Source organism: Prionailurus bengalensis, chromosome C1, assembly GCF_016509475.1.
Source record: "Prionailurus bengalensis isolate Pbe53 chromosome C1, Fcat_Pben_1.1_paternal_pri, whole genome shotgun sequence".
Classification (NCBI taxonomy): Eukaryota; Metazoa; Chordata; class Mammalia; order Carnivora; family Felidae; genus Prionailurus; species Prionailurus bengalensis.
The window spans coordinates 192,777,355-192,796,341 of NC_057345.1; the positions used below are offsets into that span (position 1 = coordinate 192,777,355).

The 18,987-nt window shown below is 39.0% G+C and overlaps 1 long non-coding RNA gene across 1 annotated transcript; it reads right to left on the reverse strand.

Moving 5' to 3' along the window:
* Nucleotides 1-1,451: 1,451 nt before the first annotated feature.
* LOC122481684 lies at nt 1,452-17,343 on the reverse strand. Its single transcript, XR_006296910.1, has 3 exons — nt 17,291-17,343; nt 16,577-17,043; nt 1,452-1,625 (listed from the first exon to the last, which is right to left on the reverse strand). It is a non-coding gene; the product is annotated as an uncharacterized LOC122481684 (long non-coding RNA).
* Nucleotides 17,344-18,987: the final 1,644 nt, after the last annotated feature.

Genomic DNA, 18,987 nt, shown 5'->3' on the forward strand with positions numbered 1-18,987 from the left:
AACTTAATAGTTTAGATTTTGAATTCTTAAATAGTACAATGTCTTCAAGACTATTACATAATTAAGATATGGCTATTTGAGGGCACCTGGGTGGCTCAGTCGGTTAAGCGTCCAACGTCAGCTCAGGTCATGACCTCGCGGTTCACAAGTTTGAGTTGACAGCCCAGAGCCTAGAGCCTGCTTCGGATTCCGTGTCTCCTTCTTTCTCTGCCACTCCCCTGTTCGTGCTCTGTCTCTGTCTCTCTCAAAAATGAACATAAAAAAACGTTTTTTTAAAGATATGGCTATTTTATAGGTTGAATGAGAAGAGTTCTGAGGAAGCAAATGTGGACTTTCAATCTCACTAAGAGTCCCAAGGTGATTAGTAAAATATCTGTACAATTCTAATGATGCCAATATATTCCAATCGTCCATATTATAGTGTAGGCTAAAAAATCTGGGAGCAGTGCAAAGTATGCTACTTTGTTCTATTGGCTTATTTCTCTTGTACATTTTTTATTGCCAAAAAAAACTTTAAATGTATGCATACTCTATTTTTAAATGATTAATGCCACATCATATTGAAAACTCTACAGGTTAAAAAGTAACATAAAAGATCACCTGAAATAAAAACAAACATACAAGAGAAGAAAAATATGGTTTTATGGGGCACCTGAGTGGCATAGTTGGTTAAGTGTCCAACTCTTGATCTCAACTCAAGTCATGATCTCACAGTTTGTGAGTTCGGGCCGCATATCGGGCTCTGCACTGATGGTGTGGAGCCTGCTTGGGATTCTGTCTCTCCTTCTCTCTGACCCTCCCCTGCTTGTGCTCTCTTTCTCTCTCAAAATGAATAAATAAATAAATCATTTAAAAAAAAAGAAAAATATAGTTTTAGTTACAGCCTTTTGTATGGAAACTCTGTAGCATACTTGAGGAAAGATCTTTAAGTATTCCCTTCCCCCATTTTGTAGGACATAATCAATTATTCCATCTGCTCTTCTGGGTAACTTAGCATCTGCTAATTGACTAACATTCTTCCCTGAGTTTCCTGTAGCCATAGATGGTTCTAGAACATAAAAACAAAAGATATCTAAGAATAGCTTTCATAATACAAGTTTCCTTTAAATTATAGAGGAAAAAGGGAGGGGGTGGAGGGATGGGTTAAATAGGTGATGGGGATTAAGGAGTGCACTTGACGTGGGGAGCACAGGGTGATATATGGAATTGTTGAATCACGATATTATACACCTGAAATTAATATGATACTGTATGTTAACTAACTGGAGTTTAAATAAAAACTTTAAAAATAAATAAATAAATAATATAAGTATAGAGGGGGGGAAAAAAGAATCAATATTGACCAACTGGGAAGAACTAAATAAATATTTACATAGTCATAAATCATTTTAGTTTTCCCAGAGATTTTATGATGTTTTAAAGTATTAATATATAAAGCAGAAGCAATTAAGCAATTTAATACCAACAGAACTTATACTTCAGATGGGGGAAGAATGGATCATCTCAGTTTGTGGTCAGATACACAGATGCTTCCTGTTACTCTGTCCAGAACGATGTTAACATTAACCTCGGAGGAGGCCGTTAAGCCAGTCTTGAGCTGGAAATGGTAAGCATTGTGTTTCTCTCTATGGAGGAAGGAGGGAAGAATTATGTTACCTAAAATGTACAAGCAGCAAAGTTAGAGTACTTTATACAGTTATCACTGATGATGTGATAAAGCATCATTCAATCCACACCGTATGTGTCCATCTCTCTGAAATAAAGCTAACAAAAAATTATAGGGGAAGAGACTCATGATACCATACTTAGAAAGCTCATGTAGGGGCACCTTGGTGAAGCAGTCAGTTAAGCGACTAACTCTTGGTTTCGGCTCAGGTCATGATCTCATGGTTCATAAGTTTGAGCCCCGGGTCCTCTGCACCAACAGTGCAAAGTCTGTTTGGGATTCTCTCTCTCTCTCCTCCTCTCTCTCCCCACCCTCCCCCTGCTCATGCTCGCTCTCTCGAATTAAATAAACTTTGAAAAAAAAAAAGAAAGCTCTTGTAAATACTCCATGTAGTCCATTTGTCCTTTTTTTTTTTTCCTATTAGAAGGAGGTTTCTATCTTGTCTGAATCAAACTGTTTGAATGGTGTGTTACTGAATTCTTTTCTGGTTGCCTCTCTTTATCCTGACTTGAATTCAGAAAATTTCTGAAATGTTCATTCTTTTAAACCGTAAAAGGATTTTGTGTATTTGTTGTTTATGCCAACTCTTTAATTTGAAATAAAAAGAAAATTCAAAGCAAAGCAATAACCGCAAAAAGCCTCCACAATGTACTAAGTTGTCCAGATTTTCATTTTTGGATTATATCCATTCATAGTATTTGCTTTCATTAATCTGTATCAGCACATCACAATCATTACAATGTTAAAGCACACTAAGTTTTCCAAAACATACCAACTCTTCCAAAATTAAGCTTTCTTAAAGGAAAATAGAACTACTAAAAAACAAACAGTAAGCGACTATTTCAGCTAAGAATCTGTTATTTTTTTTTTTAAGTTTATTTTGAGAGAGAGAGAGAACATGAGTGGGAGAGGGGCAGGGAGAGACAGAGAATCCCAAGAGGACTTCATCATGACCTGAGCTAAACCAAGAGTCAGACGCTTAACTGACTAAGCCACCCAGGCGCCCCTCAGCTAAGAATCCTAAAGTACCACTACAAACTCACTGTTTGTAACAACTGGAAAAACCAACATCTAGCAAGTGATTTGTTTACGGTTACATAGCCTAGCCAGTTCTAGAGAGAAATGACTGTGTTTTGTTGTAGTTTTTATTGTTAACTAAACTGCAGATTTCACCAGTTTACCACTAAAGTCCTTTTTCCACTCCAGACACTCAGTCTTTCCTTGTCTCTCATGATCTCAACTGTCTTGAAGAGTACTAGTCAGTCATTTTGTAGAATGTCTCTCCATTTGGGTTCCTCTTATGTTTTCCCATGATTAGATGAGGTAATTTATTTTAGGCAAGAAAATCTCGTACGCGATGTGTCCTTTTCAGAGCACCCTATTGGGGCATGATGTTGAGATATGTTATGGCTGCTTGTATAGTTTTCTTCCGCTGCCAGAGTAAATCACCACAGACCCAGCGCGGTAAGACACCACCCGCTTATTATCTCATGGATTCTGGAGGTGAGAAGTCCAGGCAAGTTGAAGCTGGGCTTCCTGCTCGGGGTCTCATAAGGCCGAAACTGAGGTGTCGGATGGCTGCATTCGCATGTGGAGCTTGTATCCTTCTTCCCAGTTCATGCAGGTTGTTGGCAGAATTCAGCTTCTTGGTTATAGAACTGACCTGTCTTCTGGTATCTGGCAGCCAGGGATCACTTTCAGTTCCTAGAGGCCACTCTCAAGTTCTAGTTGTGTGGTGCCTCCACCTACAATGGCAGCAGGAGCACCTCCCAGACAATCCCTCTCACACCTCGAATCTCTGACTTCTAGGCCAAGATTTAAAAGACTCAGAAAGGGGCACCTGGCTGGATCAGTTGGGAGAGCATGGGACTCTTGATCTCCGAATTATAGGTTTGAGCCCCATGTTGGATATAGAGATTACTTAAAATAAAATCTTACAAAAAATAAATAAGTAAAATAAAAGGCACATATAATTAGGTCAGGCCCCAACCCATCATCTCCCTTTCTTAAAGTCAACAGTGTCACATAATATAACCTCATTACAGGATTTAAATCCATTATATTCACAGCCTGGAGGCAAGGCATATATATCAAAGGTAGCAAGGACAGAGGAAGTGAGCAGACATCTTAAAATTCTCCCCGCCACACTAGTGATTATTGATCTTGATTACTTGGTTAAGCTTCTTCTAGATTTCTCCACCGTAAAGTTATAATTATATAAAAAAATTGTAATTTAAAAATATCATGGGAGGGGCATGTGGGTGGCTTGGTCGTTTAAGCATCCAACTTCCACTCAGGTCATGATCTCATGCTTTGTGAGTTTGAGCCCTGTGTTGGGCTCTGTGCTGACAGCTCAGAGCCTGGAGCCTGCTTCAGATTCTGTGTCTCCCTTTCTCTCTGCCCCTCCCCTGCTCATGCTCTGTCTCTCTTTGTCTCAAATAAAAAACAAATAATTTAAAAAATAAATTAATAAATAAATAAGACAAAAAAATTTTTTAATGTTATGGGAGACTTTGAACTATGTAAATATTCTGCTTTTCCTCAAACTTTCTCACATTAATTTTTCCCCCCACATTAACATTCTTCAATGGAATTGTCCACTCTCCTCCATTTATGTATTTATGTATGTATTTATTTTATTATGGACTCATGCATATATATTTATACTTAATTTGGGGAGTTATAATCCAAATTATCATTATTTTGTTGTTCAACTTCCAGCTTTAGCCATTGATACCTTTTTCAGGTAGTGTCTGTACCCTTTTGACATACCCTCAATCTTTTTTGAGCACTTCTTCACTTTCTGATACCAAAAGATGCTCTAGATTCAATTATATTTTTTCCTACCCCAGCCCTGGAATAAATCACTTTTCCAAGGATAACTCTAGTTGTGTTTTGTTCATTTTTTCATTTTATTTATTTTTAAAGTAGATTCTATACCCAACAACATGGGGCTCAAACCTATGCCCTAAGATCAAGAGTTGCCTGCTCTACCAACTCAGCCAGCTAGACACCCTAAGATAACTCCAGTTTTAATCCAAGAGAACTAGAAGTAAATTTGTTTGTACTGACTACAAATTAGTGTCTCCATAAGTTAGGTGCAGATTAATGAATGTATACTAGAAACTTGCTGTCCTAACAAAGTGCCACAAATTTAGTGGCTTACAAAAACATGGTTTAGGGTCACCTGGGTTGCTCAGTCAGTTAAGTGTCTGACTCTTGATTTCAGCTCAGGTCATAATCTCATGGTTTGTGAGATCAAGCCCCACATTGGGCTCAGCACGGAGAGCATGGAGCCTGCTTGGGATTCTCTCTCTTTTCTTCTCTGGCTTGCTCTCTCTTTCCCTCTCCCTCTCTGAAAAAATAAACTTAAAAAAATACAATAAAATGAAAACAACATAGATTTTTATCTTACGGTTCTGTGGGTCAGAAGTCCAAAATGGGTTTTACAGGGCTAAAATTAAGCTATCAGCAAGGTTGCATTTCTCTGGAGGCTCCAGGGAATATAATCTGTTTCCTTGCCTTTTCCAGCTTCTAGAAGCTACCTGAATTCCTTGACTCATGATCTCTTCCTATATCTTTAGAACCAACAGCACAGTGTCTTCCAGTCTCCTCTGTCTCTTGTCCTTCCTCCTGTCTCGCTGTATTTGGATCCTTCTGATTACATTGGGCCCCCACTCAGATAATTCAGAATAATCTCCCCATCTCAAGATCCTTAACTTAATCATACTTACAAAATTGATTTTGCCATGCAAGGTAACATATTCATATGTTCAGGAAATTAAGACACAGACATTTTGGGAGCCATCATTCAGCCTACCACATGAATATATTTAGACTAATTAATATATATGGACTAATGGGACAATCAGGCCACATAAATCAAGCAAAAGGGAAATATCTCTTTAATAACAGGTCCCCTTTTATTTTTTCATAGCTCAGTAAATCACTTTTTTAAAAATTGCAGTATGGGGGAGTCTGGGTGGCTCAGTCGGTTAAGCATCCAATTTCAGCTCAGGTCAAGATCTCACGGTTTGTGAGTTCAAGCTCCGCATTGAGCTCCATGCCAACAGCGCAGAACCTGGAGTCTGCTCTGGATTCTTTGTCTCCCTCTCTGTCTGCCCCTCCCCCACTCACACTGTCTCTCTCTCTCTCTCTCTAAAAAAAAATAAACAAACATTAAGAAAAAATACGAAAACACAGAATAAAATGTATTTAAAATTTTTTTTCAATAAAAAGTAAAAATTGCAATATGTTTGCAAATTTGTCTAAATCCTTCATAAAAGTAAATGTCGGTCATCTTCCATTGGTAGGACATTGGTTTTGATTTGTCCTCCACCAGGAGTGAAGAACTCTTGCTGATCCATCTATCTGTCTTCCTCCTCCATTTGCCACCAAGAGCACAGAATTTTACAGGATCATACACCGTTGTAAAAGCAATGATTATAATTTCGTATGATGCATTACTCTGTGGACCAAAGAGCTTGATTCATATAACCTGTATGCACTTTGCTGGTTGGGAATTACACTGCTGGAACTAAATGAAAAAAAAAAATTAAACATTCTCTTCATACTCTTGGCTTTAACTGTGAATTTACTTTTTATTCATTTATTTATTGAGCTAATGTTTGAATGCCTGACTGTGCAAGGCACTGCAATAGGTACTGGTGGTGACTACTACTGGGCATGTAATAAATCATGATTCAAAATAGGGGATATTGCTTTTAGTAGCTAAACCTCAGGGAGTAATCCAGGTATCCAATATTTATATACTTATTTTCTGTCTGGAAGTTACTTGTAAAGACAAGGTTTCCCCATTCTTATTACTTTCAACTGACTAGAAATAAAATTTTTGATGTAAAGCATTATGTGGAAAAAGCCATAAGGCTTTCTACTCTAGTCCTAAGCTACAGATGGGTTGCATACTAAATCACAGACTTCTAAACACACATTTTTAAAAAAGTAATCTCGGGTGCCTGGGTGGCTCAGTTGGTTGAGCAGCCGACTGGCTCAGGTCACAATCTCGCAGTCCGTGAGTTTGAGCCCCGCATCGGGCTCTGTGCTGACAGCTCGGAGCCTGGAGCCTGTTTCGGATTCTGTGTCTCCCTCTCTCTGACCCTCCCCCGTTCATGCTCTGTCTCTCTCTGTCTCAAAAATAAATAAACGTTAAAAAAAAATTAAAAAAAAAAAGTAATCTCTACACCCAATGTGGGGCTCAACTCACAACCCCAATATCAAGAGTTGGATGCTCTACCAAACTGAGCCAGCTAGGCATCCCTATGTATACATTTTCATTCTTTCTTTTTAAAGGATGAAATAACAACTAACACTTATTAAGACTACTCTTGCTTAGTGCTTTATATATATTATTTAGTTAACTCTACCAGGCAGGTGTAATTATCCTTGTCATTTCCATTTCAATAGGTAATAGTAATAGAAATGACATAGCTGATAAGTGGTCGAGCCAGGATTCAAATCTGGGCAATTAACTGATTCCAGAACTTTCTTTCTTAACACACAAATCAGTGTGTACATTAAAAAAAAATTTTTTTTTAACATTTATTCATTTTTTGAGAGAGAGACAGAGTGCGTGCAGGGGAGGAGCAAGAGAGAGGGAGACACAGAATCTGAAGCAGGCTCCAGGCTTAGCCGTCAGCACAGAGCCTGATGCAGGGCTCAAACTCACGAGCTGTGAGATCATTAGCTGAGCTAAGTCGGCGCTTAACCAACAGAGCCACCCAGGTACCCCACAAATTAGTGTGTACATTATCACATAGTGCTGCCACCCAGTAAATAGTGTTGGATATAATGACTGCCCCAAAAAGAGTGAACAAAAATTTTAGAAACAGCTTCAATGCTGCAAACGCTTAGTAAATCAAAGTCTTGTTGAGTACACACGCAATAACTAGAACTTAAGTTCATCATTGAGTTCGTTGTCTATTCGATAGCATGACTCAGAAAATATAGGTCCCAGCACAGTTATTCAGAATAAAGTAGAACTTCATACTAGTATCTGTTTTGCATTGGCAATTACTTTCCCATAACTGAGGAGGACTGCTGTCGAGTTGGGTATTTGTTGATTTATTTGTTATGATTTATTCAAACATTTATTTGAATGCTTGTGTCCCTTCAAAAATTATATGTTGAAATCCTAATGCCCAGTGTAATGATTTTAGGAGGTGGGACCTTTGGGAGGTGCTTCAGTCATGAGGATGGGGCTTTCATGGATGGGATCAGTGCTTTTATGAAAGAGACCTCAGGAGCCCTGTGCTCCCTTCTACCTTGTGAGGCACCATAGGAGGTGGCAGTCTGCAGCCTGGAAAGGGCCTTCACCAGAACCTAACCGTGCTGGCACCCTGATGGTGGACTTCCAGGCCCTGGAACTGTGAAAAATAAATTTGTTCATGAGCTACCTAGTCCGTGGTATTTTTTTATAGCAACCCCAACAGACTAAAACAATATTATTTTTCTAGTTCTTGGAAAAATCCTGAAACTCTTGAGAATAAAAATTTTGGCTGCTTAGTGATAAATTCTTTAAAAATATTCTAATCTGGGGCACCTGGGTGGCTTAGTTGGTTAAGTGTCTCAGGTCATGAGCTCACGGTTCATGAGTTGGAACCCATGTTGGGCTCTGTGCTGACAGCTCAGGGCCTGGAACCTGCTTCAGATTCTGTGTCTCCCTCTCTCTCTCTGCCACTCCCCCCCTTGCATTCTGTCTCTCTCTCTCTCAAAAATAAATGTTAAAAATTATATATATATATATATATATATATATATATATATATATACACACACATACACACATATATATACATACATATATATACGTACATACATATATATACATACATACATATATATACATACATATATATATATATATATATATATTCTATCTATCCCTAATTAGAAAGAATGTTTTTCATGTTTACTTTATTTCTGCATTTGAGTACACACATGTATCATTCATAGAAAGGTATAGTTTTCTATTCCAAAACACCTAAGTGTAAAATATTTTCATATTAGGAGTCTGGGTGGCTCAGTCAGTTAAGCATCCGACCCTGGATTTTAGCTCAGGTCATGACCTTACAATCATGAGCCCGAAATTGGGCTCTGCACTGGGCATGGAGGCCAAGATTCTCTTTCTCCCTCTGCCCTTCCCCTGTTCATACATGTGCTAAAAATAAATAAATAAATAATATTTCCATGTTGAAGTTGGTAGATATTTCCTAACTTAGTTTAAAAAATATATAAATCTAGGGGTGCCTAGCTGGCTCAGTCAATAGAGCAAGCAACTCTTGATCTCAGGGTCGTGAGTTTGAGCCCCAGCTGGGCATAGAGCTTACTTAAAAAAATAAAATACACACACACACACACACACACACACACACACACAAGTTGGAAAAGGGGAAAAATGGATTCAATTTATATCCACATTTGTACAAATATTTGAAATATGGATACACTCAACAAGAAAGAACATTATTCAAGATAATTGAAAGTTTTAGAATAAAATAGAAGATGAAATTTATAAAAAGTGACTTATATAGTCCAGTAAAATACACATAATCTAAGATATAATTTGAAAGTTTTGTCAGCATATATATGACTACATATGACTAATTTCTACTAGATTGCTAATCACTTGGAAGTGATTCACAAATAGGGTTGTCTATCAACAAATTTAAAGAAATGGAAGATAGTATCCTGAAGGACCAATAAATTATACAGCATAAGGGTTACTAGTTAATAAATGGATTATTTTTCTACATTTTTGTATTTTCCAAATTTATAGAGAGGCAGTTACTCAACATTTGACAACGTAGATAACTTCAGACTCTGCTCTGGGTGATTTGCTTATTAGTTTACCCAAGACCAAAATTTAAGACCTTAAGCCATATTATGAACATAGTTCTCCTAAAGAAGACATAGACATTCATTATTTAGGGGAAAAACAAAGTGCTAAAAATTATTTTCTTTTTTTTTTTTGAAAGGATGTTTGTATTAGCTTTGGAAAATTGATGACCAGCATTGGAAACTTTGTACAGGGCACTTGGGTGGTTCAGTCAGTTAAGCATCCAACTCTTAGTTTTGGTTCAGGTCATGATCTCACAACGAGCTCCATGTCAGGCTCTGCACTGACAACAGGAAGCCTACTTGAGATTCTCCCCCTTCCTCTCTCTCTGCTCCTACCCTGCTAGCTTGCTCTCTTTCTCAAAATAAATAAACTTAAAAAAAGAAAGAAAACTTTGTTCATTAATTTATTCGTAAAATATTTATAGTAAGCCTACCTGCTAAAAGTATACTAAGACTTATACAGATGGTCACACACAATAAATGGTTGAGAAATTATTGTCTCTGCCTAAGTTTCTAATGCACATGTATGAGTGAAGCACATGTATGCATTTAGTGACCCAAAAGATACCAGATCTCAATTTCCTAATGGGCCCCATAGTTCTCACCCCTGGTTCCTAGATGGGTATCCCTCCATTATAAGTGTTCTTAATGACACATATGAACAATGTATACATTCATATTTGTGTCTCTAAACCCATACGTGGGAGATAAAGTAAGTAGTACTTAATGTCCCCATTTTACAGATTTAAAAAAAAAAATCAAAGACCTTGTCATTTAATTCAATCACTGAACTACCATGACCCAGGCCCCAGTCTAGGGCTCTTCGGCTTGCAATTTACTTGTGTGCACTCCTAATCAAATAACAGCAATGATAGGAGGAAAGGACCACTTAGATAATCACTCCCTCAGATAAAGGACTAAGATGACTTTCTAGTACTTCTGCTAGTAAATTTTTATTTTATTTTCTATTTTATTTTTTAATAAGATTTATTTTATTTACTTATTTTTAAATTGTTTATTTTTGAGAGAGAGAGAGAGAAAGCAAGCAGGGGAGGAGCAGAGATAGGAAGACAGGATCCAAAGTGGGTGCTATGCTGATAGCAGGGAGCCCGATGTGGGGCTCCAACTCATGACAAGATCACTAACCTGAGCTGAAGTCAGATGCTCAACCAACTGAGCCACCCAGATGCCCTGCTAGTAAAAATTCAAATACTGTAAGAGGACAGCTTGTTGCCTCTGATAAAAATGCTGCCTCCTCCAAACAAATGATACATTTGGAGGAGAAACTTTTCCTGTTCAAATAAAAATGTGTTGCTCTTTGACCTCATAATGTCATCTCAAGGAATTTGTCCTTACTGATATACTTAGAAAATGGGGCACCTGGGTGGCTCAGTCAGTTGAGCATCCACCTCTTAATTTCAGCTCAGGTCATGATCCCAAGGTTGAGGGATCAAGCCTCACATCAAGTTCCATGCTGAGCATGGAGCCTGCTTGGGATTCTCTCTTTCTCTCCCTCTACCCCTCTCCTGTAGTTGTGCCCTCTCTCTCTCAAAAAAAAAAAAAAAAAAAAGTAAATATTTATGTACTAGGGTATTCATTACTGCATTATCTATATTTAAAAAAAATCTAAAGGAATCTAGAGAAAGGCCTAAATATCCCATCAACAGGGAAGAAGTATAGCATAGTGGCTAAGAATTGCCTAGTTTCCAATCCCATCTGCACAATTTACTAGCTATGTGATCATGGACAAATTACCCCACTCTGCTTTTGGTTTACCAAAAGCTAATAATAGAATTTACTTCATTGGGCTGTGATATTTAGAACAGTGCCTAACCCACAGTATATGCTCAATACATTTTAGCTATCATTATGGATAGGAATTGGGATAAATTTTGGTAGAGGCACACAATGGAAGACTAAGTAACTAGTAAACTAGTAAAGAGAACCCTATATACTCTACTTAACCAGAAAGCAATCTCTGCCAACTTAGTCTCCCTCCAATGCCTAAGAAAAAAATTTAGCTAAACTTAAGTTGGCTAAACTTAGCACATATATATTGAAGAACAAAGAGTAAATTCTTTGAACTCTGGTGGAAAAAGCATTTGGGGGTTTTGGAGAAGGAAGGTGAAAAGCTTTGGAGAAACTGGAGTGTGAGGAGAGAAGAGGGTAGCCAACACTTTTGATGCATTAGCTTTGTGAGTGGGTTCAGGAGAGAAAAGGGACCAGGGAAAGAACTAGGGGCCTTATTAGAAATTGAGATTGGTATCTTTTTGGTCACTAATTGCATCCATGTGCTTTACCGCATCAGAAACTCTTAGCAGAGACAATAATTTCTCAACTGTTTATTGTGTGTAATCGTGCTGAGTCAGAGAGTGAGTCAATGCAGCTCTCTGGGAGGGAGGTACTCACATGGGAAAAGGAATGACCTCTTCCGGGCAGATAGGCCAGTTTAGGAAAATTCCTTGCCCATGCCCTAATCATTGTATCTTGGTGCCCGGGAAAAATTACCTATTATTCCCAAGAATGAGCAGTTGAGTTGTTCTACTCAACCTTGAGGATCAGGCATAATAACTCAAGTTAACATCAGATGTTCACATATACAGAGCACGTTGGGTACTGCCCAGGGAATAAAATTGAATAGGCACAGTTCTTGCCTAGTAACCTTAATTGTCAAGCTATTAAGGATATTAGCAGGTGACTGTTAAAAGCACAGAAGCTCCTAATAATCTCTTTAGTAGTTCACCTGGCAGAAAGGTTTCCTACCCCTCTTAGGGTGTTTTCCATTTTCCTTGTTAAAATTGCTTTTCTTGGGGCACCTAAGTGGCTCAGTCGGTTAAGCGCCCAACTTCAGCTCAGGTCATGATTTCACAGTTCGTGGATTCGAGCCCCATGTCGGCTCTGTGCTGACAGCTTAAAGCCTGGAGCCTGCTTCAGATCCTCTGTCTCCCTCTCTCTGCCCCTCCCCTGCTTGCACTCTGTCTCTCTGTCTCTCTCTCAAAAATAAATAAACATTAAAAAAATTTTAATTGTTTTTCTTGCACAGGAACTTAATGAACTAAACCATAAAACATGAATGGAAGAACTAATTCTCATCAAAAAGTTCACAGTAGAATAAGATGTGGATTCTTAAGACTCAAATATATTATTGAAAATGATTAGGTATCTCTTTTCTGGCCACCAATAGGTTTATACAGGGCACCACATGTTCCTAAAACTATTCCCTTACAAGATATTTGTCCTAATATTCCAGTTTCAGATGAGGGTTTTACCAAAGGGCAATACATTTTCTATACCGAGTCACATGAAGGAAAGATGCAGAGTACAGGGGAGGACAATGATAAATTGGAACTGGTAGAAAATGCATCTCAAGTATAAGTGGGAATGACATGAGAGGGAAATAATAGGTAAGAACACTTGAGGCAAACCACTAGAGATAGAGTGAAAGGAATATGGAACACATCTCATCTCCTATGGAACAAAAGGTTTAAAGGGAGATGGACACACACATTGGCTGGTAAAGTGGATAAAGGAGAGGGCATAGGTCACAAGAGTGAGGACACACACAGGAGTTACTGAGGAATAACCCCAATTTCCCAAGGGAATGCGGCTGCCCAGGGATACACTACCCTTCCTTATCATTCCCTCCGGGTTTGCAGGTACAAAACAAGCCCCAACCCATCAAGAGGTGTGGCTGTTTAGTTCCTGCTTCTAAGTAAATAATACATTTCCACTTCATGCTTTATGGGAATTGTAGTTTGAGATATGGGGAGCTAAAGGAAGGCATATGTTATCTTATTACTTAACTTTACCCACATAATGTTGCCCTTGAGATTGAGACCAGGTTGCTTCCAGACTTTTTTTTTTTTAATGTTTATTTTTGAGAGACAGAGAGAGTACGAGTGGAGGAGGGGTAGAGAGGGAGACACAGAATCCAAAGCAGGCTCCAGGCTCTGAGCTGTCAGCACAGAACCCGACTGGGGGCTCGAACCCACGAACCATGAGATCATGACCTGAGCCAAGTCAGACACTTAACCAACTGAGCCACCCAGGCACCCCAAGTGGCTTCCAGTCTTAAAAAAAGAAACGAAACAGGCAAAAAATGTGTGGCCCTTATTCTTCTTGACAGGGGAAAAGGAGATTAATGAAATTAGCCATGCTTTACTGCTCCTTTTAGATTTCCAACATTATCCCAGGCCTTTCCAGCAGCAAAGTAGACGCTTCTATTCTAGAACAATGGGGTGAGGTCACCCTATCCCTAGGAATATGAGGAAAATCCCAAAATCTTGGAAGAGTTTAAAGATCTCAGTATGCTCAGTTCCTGTCCTAGTTTGTCTTTGTGATTACAAAACTTTCTTTTTTGGGGGTGTCTGGGTGGCTCAGTCAGTTAAGCATCTGACTTTGGCTCAGATCATGATCTCATGGCTCCTGGGTTCAAGCCCTGTGTTGGGCTCTGTGCTGACAGCTCAGAGCCTGGGTGCTGCTTCAGATTCTCTGTCTCCCTCTTTCTCTGCCCTCCCTGTCTCATGCTCTGTCTCTCTCAAAAATTATAAATAAACATTAAAAAAAAAATTTAAAAACCCAACTTTCTTTTTTTAATTCAGAAAAAAAATAATATACAGTAGACTGTTGGCAGGGAGGTTACTTATCCTGCTGAATAATGTAGTAAATCCTTTAAATGGAAATGGAATGGAAGTCCCTAGAAAACTACAGTTCGGGGTCCATTGTGGTGCTCAAACTGTGATACTAAATATGTCACCTGAGGAACACTACTTCGTTTGGACCTAGTACTTACCAATCTATAGCACCCCAGCCTGGACAATCTGCAAGCAACCTAACAAAGACTCATTTCCTCCTATAAATAACCTTAAGCCCACAAAGAACATTTCAGTTACATATGCCAAGGATCCTGAGCTATATTTAAAAGCTTAAAGAATTTGAGCCAAAGGGAAGGGCCTCAATGCTATCTAGTATATAACAGGACACTTACCAACTCTGTAATGGATACAAAAGTACTAGAGTTGTGTATGTAGTAAGTAATTAGAAAATAGTTACGGATTAATTGGTATATTATAGAAACTTCATTTTATAGTTGTTAATGGTCTCTGGCTTTCCTTCTCTCTCTCTCTATTTCCCTCTTCATTGCTGTGGTACAGACTCAGGACCTATGGCAGGAACTAATTGTCCCTCAATATTCACCCTTGTGGCAGTTTTAATTCTTTGACACTCCTCCCATGGGATGTATGTTTCCCCCTCCTGAATCTGGGTGCACTCTAAGACTGTGGACAGTGGAAGTGATGCTATAGAACTTCCAAGGGTAAGTCATAAAACACCTTGCGGCTTCCTCATTGGTCTCCAGGAATGCTCTTGCTCTTGGAGCCCTGAACACTCTACGATTATCCTGAGACTGTCATGCTAAATAGGCCACAAGTAGATGCTCTTGAAGACAATCCCATCTGAAACCGTCCTTCTAGCATTCCAGCCCAGGAGCCAAACTTGTGAGTGAAGACGCTATCTGGGAACGGAGTCTTCCCACCACAGGTGCTCTAGCCCCGAGCTGTTTCAGTCATCTTGTAGAATTCCATTCATCCAGCTGAGGATCCAGCCTTATGGAACACAGATCGATCACCCCATCTCTACTGTGCCCTTTCTGTACTTTGCACTCATGGAGTCATCTTATAAGCATAGTAAGATAGTTGTTGTTTTATATAATTAAGTTTTAGGGTAGTTTGTTACACAGCAAAAAATAACTAGAACACCATCTCTTAGAATCTTTGTTTTAGGGGCACCTGGATGGCTCAGTTGGTTAAGTGTCTCACACTTGATTTGGGCTCAGGTCATGATCTCATGGTTTGTGGGATTGAGCCCCACATTGGGCTCCATGCTGACAGCATGGGGCCTGCTTAGGATTCTCTCTCTCTGCCCCTCTCCTGATCCTGCTTGCTCTCTCTCTCTCAAAACTAACTAAATAGGAATCTGTTTTAGTTAGGTAGATGGCTTTAGTTGGGTATATTTCCCAGTCTCCTCTCTTGCAGGTGAATGTGGCTATTAAGTCTTGCCTATGACATATGAGTGGAAATGATGCAATTTCTACATCAAGTCAATAAAATGTTAAAAGGCAGGGTGCCTGGGTGGCTCAGTCGGTTGAGTAGCCAACTCTTGATTTAGCTCAGATCATGATCCCAGGGTCGTGGGATCCAGCCCCATATCGGGCTCCACGCTGAGCGTGGGGCCTGCCTGAGATTTTCTTTCTTCCCTTTCCAATTTACGCACTCTCTCTCTAAAAAATAAAGTAATAAAATAAAATAAAATAAAATAAAATAAAATAAAATAAAATAAAATAAAACTCCACTTCCTCTCTCTCATCCATCCATGTCTTGCTGGCTGAAACAGTGATAATTGGAGCAGCTATCTAGGATACATAGATATTCCGGATGCTATCACAGACTGGATTCCCCACGTAGCAGACTCTGAGAAGAGTTTAGTGTACAGAATATTTATTTTATTCTTTTTAACGTTTATTTATTATTGAGACACAGAGCATGAACAGGGGAGGGGTAGAGAGAGGGGGAGACACAGAATTCAAAGCAGGCTCCAGGCTCTCAGCTGTCAGCACAGAGCCCAACACGGGGCTCAAACCAACAAACTGTGAGATCGTGACCTGAGCCGAAGTCGGTTGCCCAACCAACTGAGCCACCCAGGCACCCCAGGTTACAGAATATTTATTAAGGAGTTCCCTGAAGGTCAACACCTGTTAAGGAGGGAAAGAAAACAGGAATGGGCAGAGGGAAAGGCTGAGCTGTAGTACAGGCCCAATGACAATCTCATCCAAACCCACAAAGAGTTCAGAAGCTAAGATTTAAGAAAGCCCTTTAGAGTTGTCCTCCAGTGGATCTAGAAGGTCAGGCCTTTATACTCCCACATGGGTCAGTCATTGTATGTGAGTCATCCTACCATATGCTTTTGCTAGGTTATAACTACAGCATATTAGTGATCTATTATTACATAACAAAATAACCCAAAACTTAGTGGCTAAAAACAACAAACATTTAGTACCTCAGTTTCTGTGTGTTGGGAATCTGGAAGTCTATGGGTTATAGCCATCTCAACTGGGGGCCAAAGGATTCAGCTTACTCAAGTGGTTGCTGAATCCTTAGCTGATGATTGCTGGTTCCTTAGCACATGGTCCTTTTCATAGGCTGCCTATGTGTCCTCTCAACATGGTAGGTGGTGATCTGAGAGGGAGAGAATAAGAGAACAACCAAGATGAAAGCCAGTCTTTTAAAAACCTAATCTCAGCAGGGACATCCCTACTGATTACAAGTGAATCAGTAAATCCAGCCCACACTTAAGGAGAGGGGATTACATAAGGACATAAGGGCATGAATCCCAACAGGCAGGGATGGTGGGGGTCATTTTCAAGGCTGCCTACCACACATAACATGCGCATAATTTTGTATCCTATTTTTAGTTGTCATCGACTTTGATGTTTTGTTTCACTACATATTCATTTAAAAAAACACCTTTTTTGGGGTGCCTGGGTGGCGCAGTCGGTTAAGCGTCCGACTTCAGCCAGGTCACGATCTCGCGGTCTGCGAGTTCGAGCCCTGCGTCAGGCTCTGGGCTGATGGCTCAGAGCCTGGAGCCTGTTTCTGATTCTGTGTCTCCCTCTCTCTCTGCCCCTCCCCCATTCATGCTCTGTCTCTCTCTGTCCCAAAAATAAATAAACGTTGAAAAAAAAAATTTTTTTTTAATAAAAATTTAAAAAACCTTTTTTTTAATGTTTATTTTTGAGAGATACACTGCGAGCGGGGTAGGGACAGAGAGAGGGGAGACACAGAATTCAAAGCAGGCTCCAGGCTCTGAGCTGTTAGCACAGAGCCCAACGTGGGGCTTGAACTCGTGAACCACAAGATCATGATCTGAGCTGCAGTTGATACTTAACTGACTGAGCTACCCAGGTGCTGCTACATATTCTTCATTTAAATAAGAGTGTTGGGGTACCTGGGTGGCTCAGTTTGTTAAGCACCCGACTTCGGCTCAGGTCATGATCACACAGCTTGTGGGTTTGAGCCCCATGTCAGGTTCTGTGCTGACAACTCAGAGCCTGGAGCCTGCTTCAGATTCTGTGTGTTTCTCTTTCTCTCTGCCCCTCCCTCACTCGCACTCTTGTCTCTCAAAAAATGAATGTTAAAAAAAAATAGTAAAAAAAGAGCTGTTTCTAATTAAAAAACCTGCCTCTAATTTGTCCTTAATTCTCTATTTCCACAATTACAAAATGCATATGTAATACTAGATTTCTTTCTACAGTCCTTTCCAGATCCAAAATTATATGCTTCTAAATAAATGTTATTCATTTTGTGATCTCTTTACATACCAATTCAAATTAAATATTATAAACTAATGACTAGTCGTAAACCACACATTTGCCATGTTTTTCAATACCAACATATGCTTTGTAGTGTAAGTTATTTTTGAAATATTAAGATGTCAAAGATCTTGAATATCAGTCATAGGTAAATCAATCTTCAAAGTTTTTCAATGGTAAAATTCACAAATACTTTAAGCAAAAGGTATTTGTTTCCAAGATCCTTGTTCTCTTAAAATCTAGACCTGAGATCTAGTCATAGTTTTCTCATTAACATGGTCTCTTAGGCTAAATTAAATAAAATAATTAAAGTACTATGCAATTAAGATATTTTAAAATATTGGTTATTAAAAAATTATTAGGGAGTTACTAGCTATCTTCATCATTATTAAAAGGTGGCCATTTTTGTCCCTATATATTTTTTTCCAATAGATTTATCAGATTTTTTCCCACTCGTTTTCAAAAGTTGAGTCAATCACTAACAAGGTCTAGGCATGCTAAGACACGACTAGCCTCACCAAAGTCCTAAAAAAAATAGCTTGTAATATTAATGTGTATCATAATTTCTATTTGAACCCTCATTTTCATAGCCATACAAGACCTTTGCTACCAACAGATTTGTAGTATTACCAGGGACATCTTAACAGTAGTCATGACATGTTAACATTAAAAAACAAAACAAAACAAAACACCTCTTAGCACTGTTTTCTTTTCTCATGTGTTGAATAGTGGCAGTGTAATTGGTTAGAGTAGCAATAAGGCTGAGTTTATATTAGCTAGAAGTTTATGTTGGCAAAAGAATCCACTGGCCTCCTTTGTGCACATCAATAGCTCTGACCCTCTATTACCTTACTATCTATCTTACTACCTTTACTTCACTAGCAAGTATTTTCCCCCTCTTCTGATAGCATTGTTTTTATGGTTTTGCTCTTAGAAGTACTCTCTTTTAAGGGTTAGAACGCAACACTCAGTAAATCTTTCTACTTGACTGGTAAAAGTTCTATCAAAATAAGCAGAGTTCTACATAATAAATTTCACAACCTTGGTGGACGGTCCGTAGTAGCAGTGTTTTGTTGATTAGGTTGACCTTGGATAAGTC